The sequence below is a fragment of the Gracilinanus agilis genome, chromosome 1 (genome assembly GCF_016433145.1).
Source record: "Gracilinanus agilis isolate LMUSP501 chromosome 1, AgileGrace, whole genome shotgun sequence".
NCBI classification, from domain to species: domain Eukaryota; kingdom Metazoa; phylum Chordata; class Mammalia; order Didelphimorphia; family Didelphidae; genus Gracilinanus; species Gracilinanus agilis.
Window position 1 is genome coordinate 94,457,353 of NC_058130.1, and position 10,496 is coordinate 94,467,848.

Below are 10,496 nucleotides of genomic sequence, written 5' to 3' on the forward strand. Positions count from 1 at the left end.
TTTTTCAGATACTGTCTGCCTAAATATTGACAGTGTGGAATATCATTTAGGAAGAAATGCTAATGTCAGTGCAGGAGGAGCTTGATGTACTTACACTAGTGCAGATTGTTGGGGTGCCATGTCTCACTAGTGATTTATATTTAGCTAGAATAGAACAAAAGAAGTATATAAAAAGCACTGGACTTGGATTCAGAAGACAAGATCCAGTCTTGACTATCAATAGTTATGTGACTATGAATGAGCAACTCTAAGCCTCCATTTCTTCCTCTGCAATAATCCCCATTTCAACAGCTCTTTAGGATTTACAAAATATGTTTTTGATACCAACCCAGTGGAGTAGGTAATGCAAATTAATTTCACAGAAAGAAATGTTCAGAAAGATGAAGTGGCTTGCCTGTGAACACAGGGCTTGTACTTTTCAAAACTAGGATTTACACCCAGGTTTCCACCCTCCATTTATCTGAGGCATCTAAGTGATGCAGTAGATAGAATGTTGGGCCTAGAGTCAAGAAGACCTCAGTTCAAATCCAGCCTCAGACACTAGCTGTGTAACCCTGGGCAAGTCACTTCACCTTCTTTGCCTTAGGTCCTCATCTGTAAAATGAGCTGTAGAAGGAAATGGTAAACTACTCCAGTATCTCTGCCATGAAAACCCCAAATGGTTTAAGAAGAACTGGACATGACTGAGATGTTGAACAACTCCACTCTTAACTCCAGCAATTTATTTTTCATCTTCTGTTTCATTGTGTTTGTCCTGGCCATCCCTCATTCCTACAATGCCCTCTCTCCCCACTTCTATCTTAAAGAATCCTATCTCAGAATTCCTCTCTTTCTCCAAGAGGCAGCTTGAGGATGGCTTTCTATACAAAGCTTTTCCTGATCCCCTCAACTATTGTTGCCCTCCCTAACTACCTAATTTATTTTGTTTATATATGTACTAGTTATTTTCACTGATAGAATATCAGGTTCTAGAGAACAGGGATTGTTTAAATTTTTTCTTTTTTTGGCGGGGAGGGGTGTCTTGGTATACTCAGCACCAAGAAGGACCTAATGTGGATGGATTTTCACTAAACCACACTAAAATTAGATGATCTACATAGTCTTCCAATTGCAATGTTTTAGAATTCCATGACTATTCTCACTTCCTCATCTCTCATAATTCCATTTAAGTCATATGTTGCTATCTATCCAGTACCTATTCTGTATGATTAAATCTTTTCTATCTAAACTTGTAGGATTGTAGTAAGCTAGGATGCCAGAAATTCACATTTACAAAGGATGTTATCCCAAAGAGGAATAATCTCTTTAGTGTATCCTCATTCTAGTTACTAATCCTTCAACAAATATTTGCTGAACAGTATGATGAAAAGTTTATAGGTATGACCATAGTCCTAGTGAAAGACAGTCCATTCTCTGAGAACCAACCAATGAGGAACAGGCTACATATACTGGCAGTATACATAGGCCACTAAGTGGTAACGTCTAATAGCCCAAGAAGCAAAAATTCAAAATGGCCCCCAATCCTGTGTATCTCTTTGGAAGCCACAATAATTTGGAGGGCAGGATGAGTGGTGGAAAGGATCATAGGATTATAGATCTAGAACTAGAAGAGAATTTAAGAGGTTATCTGGCCTAATTCCATGATTAGGGTAAGTTATTAGCCCAGGGTCACAGAGTATTAGAGTCAGGATTAAAACTCAGTTCTTAGGGCTCCAAATTTCTGCTGCATTATTTTTTTCCCTAGAAGCAGGACTTGAGTGCTAGGAACCAAATAGTTCTTAGACTATAAAAGTTAACCATACATAGTCTTAATTGTGAGGGTTTTGTCTTATGACAAATTAATTGACAGTATGAGAAGAACTGAACCACATTAATTATGTTTCCATGATAAAACTAAAGGCAGGGGGCAGCTGGGTAGCTCAGTGGATTGAGAGCCAGGCCTAGAGACAGGAGGTCCTAGGTTCAAATCCGGCCTCAGACACTTCCCAGCTGTGTGACCCTGGGCAAGTCACTTGACCCCCCATTGCCTACCCTTACCAATCTTCCACCTATAAGTCAATACACAGAAGTTAAGGGTTTAAAATTAAAAAAACAAAACAAAACAAAACAAAAAAAAAAAAAAAAAAAAAAAACTAAAGGCAAAGTCCAATTGCAGCTAAATGGGAAAATGGCTGAATTTCTACTTGGAGAGGCAAACAAAGGAGTTTATGGCAGTTTCATCATGGACCGAAGGCAGTAAGAAATATTTCATGGGACACTTTAATATTGTCTTGAAGTACTCATGATTGACCTTAAGAAAGGCCATTATGGAGAAGTTCCAGTTTATGCACCAACATAAATTGTAGAGGTCAAACAAGTGAAAAAATATTATTAAAAAAACCTGATTACATCATCCAAATCAAGTCAACATAAACTGTCATACCTGCTTCAATACAATATTGGATACTGGACAGGATGGTAAGTAATATATTGGGAAAATATGATTCAGGACTGAAAAGCAAAAGAAGATAAAGGCTTTAAGGTAATTAGAAGATTCATACTTATACATGTAGAGAAGCTAAGTAGTGCAGTGGATAGAGTACAGGGCCTGAAATCAGGAAGATTCATCTTCCTAAGTTCAAATCCAGTTTCAGACACTTTACTCATATGACCCTGGGCAAATAACAACCCTGTTTGCTTCAGTTTCTTCATCTATAAAATCAACTGGAGAAAGAAATGACAAACCACTCCAGTATTTTTGCCAAGAAAACCTAGCAACAGCTTATATGTATATAATGAATACTTTCTTCAAAAAGAAGAAAGACATTTGACAAGCACCAAATGTCACAAAAAATTGACCATAGCTTAACAGATAGGATATGACCAATTTTAATGTTGGAATTGTATTAGAAACAGCTGTCCATAGAATTTAGAGTAAATGTAAAAATCAACATCAAATTTGAAGATATCACAAAGTATTTAATAGAAACTAAAATGATTCAAATGATGCTAAAAGGTGAAAAAGAGCCATTAAATCTGGATTATTTTCTTTTTTGTAGGGGAAATAAAAAGGGGAGAAGGCTGATTTTGTTTGTAGAAAAATGTATTTAAAAAATATAGTTTATCACCATATTCCACAAAAGTTTAACTGACTCAAAATAATCAGTGCAAGGAAGGCATAAGAAACCAAAAACTGTCTAATCTAGTTTTCTTGACTGGCAGTAATGTTGACAGAAGAGATTATGAAATGGGACACTTAATGCAACAATCCAGACACCCAGAGGTTTAAATTTAAGGAACCTTTATTGCTGGCCAGGGTGCCCTCCTAAGTGCCAAACAGTGGGTACACACAATTTATAGAAGTTAGAATGGCGGGGTCTTCCTTTGGTGCATGCCAAAGGATAGGATTGGCAGATTCAAACAAATTCATACATATAAGTTTTCCTTATAGGGTTGCTGTTAGCATTTCTTCAGGAGTTGGGGAGGTTTCTTAATGAAGTTGGCTGGGTATCTGCTCTACCAGGATGTGGACTTGGATAAGAGGTTGTTCTTTTATGGGCTTTGAAGTGACCACAATTATTCACCAGAAGGGGAACATCCAGATTCCCTTGGGCCCTTTCCCTGCATCCCAGGTGTCTTTTCCTAACTGGTTACAATCACTGCCAAAGGTAATGCTGTTTTAGCATGTGTATACACACATTTGCAAAACATTACAGAGATTCTTGCAAAAGACTGAAGGTGATTGCCTTATAAAACCACAACAAAAAGCAGTTAAAACAAAAAGGATCCATATCATCACAAAAGAATCCATAGATGAAACTGGCAAGACAACAAATAGACATAAAATGTAGTTTTCATGTTTATAATGACCAAGTTGCTCTTCTCCCTTTCTATTTATGTTAGCTTATTTTTTATTATCAGACTTTATTAGCTTCCATTGGTTAAAGTATCTTTCTGCAAGAGATTCCCACATCTATATACCCAGGGTTTATTTCTCTTTTAGTCATGGCTCTGCTAAAGAGACCACTTGGTTTTCACTGCTGGCATTTAAATTCCATGACAATTTTGTTCTGCTCTATCTTTAAGGATTGATTTTATATTACTATTCTTCATCTGCTCCGCATTACAGCCTACCTATCTATGTCTCTCACATATTAACATTCCAACTACCATAGACTACCCCATTCTTGAAATGCCCTCATTCCTTATTTCAAAGTCCCTTGGAATCCCTAGCTCCCTCTAAGGCTGTAATAGACCCATTACCTTGCCCTATATTCTGACCAAGGACCAGGGATAGCTGTAACTCTCCTGGGAAAGGAAAGTCCTCTTTTCTCATCCAGAAGGAAGAGGAAGGACTGAAATTTCATGAGAAACCATAAGGGTTTAAACATGACTGGCTCACTGTGCTTCCACAATGAATGACCTATCATAGGTGAGTGTGTGGAAGGAAACAAGGAAACTGCAGCTAGTCTCTGCCCAAGTGACTTCAACTTTGAAGACCACCAGAAGGAAGAGAATGTTAAATCTCTCTGAGATATCTTAGGAGAGGCAATAGGGGACTGTTGGAATGGCTACTGCCATTACCTTCAAGGAGGGGTGAGATGTTTTAGAAAGGACTGATGGACGCTGAACAATTCAGGGCCATTTAGAACCTCAGAAGACAGACTATAGCAATCTTTACCTCGAATGACAGTGGTAACACTCCTTTACTCTTTTCCTCTAGGGAAAGCATGAATCAATTCCAGAATTTATCTTTTTTTTTAATAGCCTATTTTGTACTGTTATCTAATTAATCTCTTGTTGTTTGGTTATTTTTGAGCGGTGTACGATTCTTTGTGATTCCATTTGGGGTTTTCTTGACAAAGATACTGTAGTGGTTTGCCATTTCCTTTTCCAGCTCATTTTACAAATGATGAAACTGAGGCAAATGGTTAAATGATTTGCCCAGGGAGGCCAGATTTGAACTCAGGAAGATGAGGCTAGTCTAAAAGCATATTAAGGCAACACCGTGGTTAACCTAACATATTAATAGTCTGTGTATATTTCATTTGTTTATAGGAAGCTGACAGAGAGAAGGCTACACACAAGGTGATTATTTTTCTAATAGACTAGGTCACTAGGATCATCATCCCTGGTATCAAGAGAAATCACTGGGGGCAGCTGGGTAGCTCAGTGGATTGAGAGTCAGGCCTAGAGATGGAAGGTCCTAGGTTCAAATTTGACCTCAGACACTTTCCAGCTGTGTGACCCTGGGCAAGTCACTTGACCCCCAATGCCCACCCTGCCTTGGAGCCAATACACAGAAGCTAAGGGTTTTAAAAAAAGAGAAACCACAGAAAGTTTTTATAGCTATATGTTATTTAAACTCCCATAAAGAAGAGAATAGATTAAATAAATTAGGAATAAAAAAGAATCTTGGATACTGAATGAGTCAGCAAAAAGATTTTGAGAAGCAGAAATCTGTAATTACTTCCACCATAGGTACTGGCCTGGAGCAATTCCTTCCCTAATTGTTTTCTTCAGAAATTGTTCTAAAGGGCTTAATTCTTCCCCTTTCTCTCTAGGGAGGAGGGGAGAGTAATGCCTAAAGAAATGATCACTTTCCCTAGAACTTTAGGGAAAGGAAAACCCTAAGGGAGGAAATGGGAAAGAGTGGCTAACCCACAAGAGGGTGGGAACCCAAAAGAGGACACATCTAGTGCTTTTCCTGTCAAATTCCATGTAACTTAAGCCCTAACTACCCTTACAAGTATGTGTGTGTATGTGAGGAAGATACACACAGATATATATATATACACATATATATATATACACTGACCCATTGGCAGTTTGGTCTTCCTTCTTTCCTTCTCCTCCCTTCCTCCCTCCCTCCTTCCCTTCCTCCCTTCCATCTTAGAATCAATACTAAGTATTGGTTCCAAGGCAGATGAGTGGTATAGAGTAGGCAACTGAGGTTAAGTGCCATGCCCAGGGTCCCACAGCTAGGAAGTGTCCATCTAGCTGCCACTGAACCCCTTTTCAAAAATTATAAAAAAATTATTTATATACATAAATATATACGTAAAATATATATTAAAATTATTAAAAAACAACCATAATTGAAGGAAATCCTAAATTTCAGTTAGAGGTTAAATAATGAATATATATATATTGCCATTCAAGTTTACATACCCTGAAATCTATCCCTGGGCTCCAGTTTGAGAACTACTACCTTAGAGATATAAAGAGAGAAACCTTTAGTAGATACTTATTAGATGTCGGCACTGTGAATACAAAAATAAGCAAAGGGCCTTCTACCCTCAAGAAGCTTACATTCTAACTGAAGAAAATGGCCCCTAAAGGAGAACTGGAAAGTGTGAGTTGGCTGCATGGTTGATTATCGGCAGGGAGGTGAGCCGAAGCCTAGATCAATAAGCGGAAGACTCATTTACCAGGGCTGCGGGTGGTTCCTGGTGCGGAGGCCGCAAGGACTTGCAGTTGGGGTTGGAGTTAGAAAGGCTTCGTGGGGCTTCCGGCGGAAGTGCTTGGTCAGAGTCTCGAGTAAAGTCAGGCAGGAATTCCAAGAGGTTTCCAGCTGCATTCAAGAGATTGGAAAGGCGACCAGGCTCTGCCACCCACTCCCGAGCATTTGGCAGCTACTTTGTGGATAGTTATGTGGTAATCATTACTCCGACACCACTAAAATATAGATGCAAAATCAAAATGAGAATTCATGTACATTACTTATTGAAAAAATGAATGACTGCAGAGACAAATTTTACAGCTAACTGAATTCCAGACTAATATTTGGAATGTGAATATTGCTCCCAACACTCGAGTTGCATTCTGGATGAAGACAAGCCTGTGAGTTTACAGGTTTTCCGATAATATTCGCATGAGGGATTTTTAGCAGTAATTTTATTTGCGGTTGGATCATTCCTATTTATGGGTGAAAAAACAAAACAAAAAAAAAAACTTTGCTTCTGACTGTAGGCCTTATTAGAAAAGTCTCTCAATCTTCGAATGTTGTTCAAAATTTATCAGAGCTGATCCAACCATTCTGGAAAGTAGTGTGGAATTATACCTTGAAAGTCACTAAATTGTGCATAACCTAAAAAACAAAAAAACAACCAAACCAAAAAAAAACAAAAAACCCTTACCTTCTGTTTTAGAATTGATACTAAGAGTGGCAGCTAGGTGGTTCAATGGTTTGAAGGCCTTCCAGATTAGGCGAACCTTTAACGAGTTTGAATGCCCAGAAGGCAAATTCAAAGCAGTCTGAATCTACGCTTTACTGTAGAGAACAGAGGGAGAAAGTGCTTGCTTTGGACTGCTGGACAGGGGAGGGGTGGGGCATGCAAAAAAATGTCCTCTGGCGCAGGAAGAGGGGGACCCACTTCGAGGGCCATGCAGCCGAGTCTTCAGCAACGCAGGTAGGTCTAGAAATGGGAGGTCCTGGATTCAAATTTTACATCAGACACTTCCTAACTTGTGACCCCGGGCACATTACTTAACCCCCATTGCCTAGCTCTTACCACTCTTCCGCCTGGGAACCAATACACAACACCGATTCTAAGACCGAAGGTAAGGATTAAAAAAAAAAAAAAGTATGGTTCCAAGGCAGAAGGAAGGTAAAGGCTAGGCAATTGGTTGATGATTGCCGAGTTCATAATAAAAGTAATTTTAAACAAGCGAATCCAGGGCTAATTTGCCCGAGTTTGTGGACGGTCTTTTCTGAGAATTGTGCAGAGTACAACTACAGTTCTTTGTGTACCCATAGTTAGTATGTGACCCTCATTGTCCTTAGATGTAGGTACCTGAGCGGGCAAACCTAGGATGGACTTGAACAGTTAACTCTACTTCCAAAATGAAGGGGGCTACACCTGCAGTACCAAGTCAAAAGCACTAACTGTAAGACAGTCTCCTTTCAGAGGCCGAAGTTGTTTTTGTTTCCTCCAACAGTCCCTCCTCTCCACCCCTCCCTCCTCCCTTGCGCCCCGCCCTGCCCCGCCCCGGCCCAGCCGGGACTTCCCTTGGAGCCAATCTCCCCATGCGGAGGGCAGCGGGTGGGGGACCACTCCCCTGACACTGGAGCGTGGCCCGGGGGAGGCCGAGGCGGGCGGGCGGGCCCTGGCGCTGCGCTACGCCCTTCTGGCCTTCTTTTCTCCAGGGAACATTTTCTTTCTCTCCGTCTCTTCCTCCACCCCAGGGCCGCACACCCTCGTCCTGGACTTCTGGATCTCTTGGTGAGTGCGGTGGACCGGGGAACGGCGGCAGCGTGGGGAGGAGGCGAGCGAGGGTCCTAGGGGTCTGGCACAGCTGGGCGGAGCGTGGGGAGGCGACGGGAGGCCCTGGCGGGGCTCTTCTGCCGTGGCCTGGCCTCGGGTGGAGGGGTATGTAAGTGTGGAGATGGGGGGTGGGGGTTTCCTACAGCTCTCTCCTCTCCCCGCCCCCTTTCCCTCAACTTTCCCTTCTTTCCCCTCCCCCCTCCCCCTCCCTTCTCCTTTGCTCTTTCCTCTCCCCTCTCCCTTTCTCTTTCCTCACACCTCCTTTCCCTTCCCACTGGGCTTGGATAAACGGAAAGGAAAGTAAACCAAGGTAGTCAAATGGAGGCTGTAAATCTGAACCGTCAAAAACAAGCTAGAATTTAAGGTTAAAAAGGTTTTCAGAGACTTCTCAAAAGCAATAATAGAATATTCCCCCTCCTCCCCAATATATCTGGGGCATAAAGAAAGCCGCAGAATTTTGGGGACCAGTTCAATGTGCATATATCAGATATCTTCCATGTGCTGCTCTTACATTCTTTAAAAAAACAACAACTTAAAAAAAATTTATTTTTGTTGTTCGGTTCTTTACAAATGCCATCAGAGATGGTGAGCTTCCGTAATCCTTGGTACCGGAGGCTGGCCATTAGCGCTCCGGAGTTCCTTCTGGTGCCGGCTTTCAGTCCCGGTCCTGCTATGGTGAGCCCTCCAGTGATGGGGGGAGGGCCACCAGGTTGCATACGAATGGTTTGTTTAGCCCAGGTTGGAAAACTGATTGGTTCCTTGAGTGGCTGCTGTACTTCCTGTCTGAATGAGATAGTGAATCAAAAGAATAAAAAGAAAGGGTAGGCGGGGAAATACCTGGAGGAATGTTTAGTGTTTTGGGCTGGGCTTTGCCAATATAATAAAAAGTACAATACTACAAAAATTTATAGATTTAGGGGCAGCTGGGTAGCTAAGTGGAGTGAGAGTCAGGCCTAGAGACAGGAGGTCCTAGGTTCAAATCTGGCCTCAGACACTTCCCAGCTGTGTGACCCTGGGCAAGTCACTTGACCCCCATTGCCCACCCTTACCAATCTTCCACCTATGAGACAATATACCGAAGTACAAGGGTTTAAAAAATATATATATAGATTTAGTGCTATGCCAATCAAACTATCAAAAGAATGCTTTATAAAGCTAGATATTCATAATTGGCAAAAACAAGTGAGGTAGAACATTATGGGAAATTATGAAAAAAGGTAGCAAAAAGGAGTAATGATAACATTTCCAAGCCTGGGTCTATATCACAGAGCAGTAATCATCCAAAATGTTTGAATGAAAACTCATTTTATGCATACTATATATAAAGCATTGTGCTGACAGGAGACAATTTTGTACTGGTTAACAAACAGAAAAGTAAGATCTGTGGAACAGGCTAGACCAGGAAGTATCAGAATCACCTGAGCTCAATAACTCAGAATTCAATAGACCTGAAAACATAAATTACCTAGGAAAGGATTGTTCTTTCATTCCCTTGGTACATAAAAGACCACATTCTTGTTTGCCAGGAGGGTTTTTTAAAAGTGTTTATTGCAAACACTTGTGTAACTGGAGAAAATTCTTGCTTTTGAAGTGAATTCCAAGCAGTTATAGAAATTGATAAACATTTGCCATTTTGTACATCCAGGAGGGCAATGTCATAGATGGGGAACAGGTGGATTTTAGTGAGATTAGAAATTAGAGGAGATCTTGGAGATTTTTTTTTTTAAACTTTTATTTTCTGTTTTAGAATTGATACTAACCCTTGGTTCAAGGGCTAGTCAATTGGGGTCAAGTGACTTGCCCAGTGTCACATAGTTAAGACAATTCTGAGATCAGATTTGAACCCAGGACCTCCTATCTTCAGGCCTGGCTGTATGTACTGAGCTAGCTAGCTGTTCAGAGGTCTTAGGAATCTTAGGAAATATTTGTATATGCTGGAGTAGTTCAGATTAAGTTCTATTTGAAATACACAATATAGTTTAGTATGTTTTTTATATTTGAGTAAGCAATTAATGCAGATCTAAAATTTTTCCATGATATTAATGCCCAACATAATACCTTCTTCATAGTGGGCCCTTGGCAAATATTTGTTGAATTGAATGAGTTGTTTCCTTTGCAGTTTTACATCTGCTAGGGTCAATGTAGGATAATGGTAGGAGCCTTGGATTTGGAATCAAAATGCTAGTTACATCATCTTGGACAAATCACATTATATTTCTGGGATTCAGTTTCCTTTGTAAAATTAGAGTT

The 10,496-nt window shown here is 40.5% G+C and overlaps 1 protein-coding gene across 1 annotated transcript in view; it reads left to right on the forward strand.

Moving 5' to 3' along the window:
* The first annotated feature begins 8,153 nt into the window (after positions 1–8,153).
* The window catches only part of LOC123247892 (zinc finger protein 420-like), a 30,362-nt gene continuing 28,019 nt past the window's right edge, over positions 8,154–10,496 (forward strand). The window contains exon 1 of the mRNA XM_044676964.1: positions 8,154–8,204. The gene's annotated coding sequence lies outside the window, so the exon portion shown is untranslated. The remainder of the gene's footprint in view (positions 8,205–10,496) is intronic.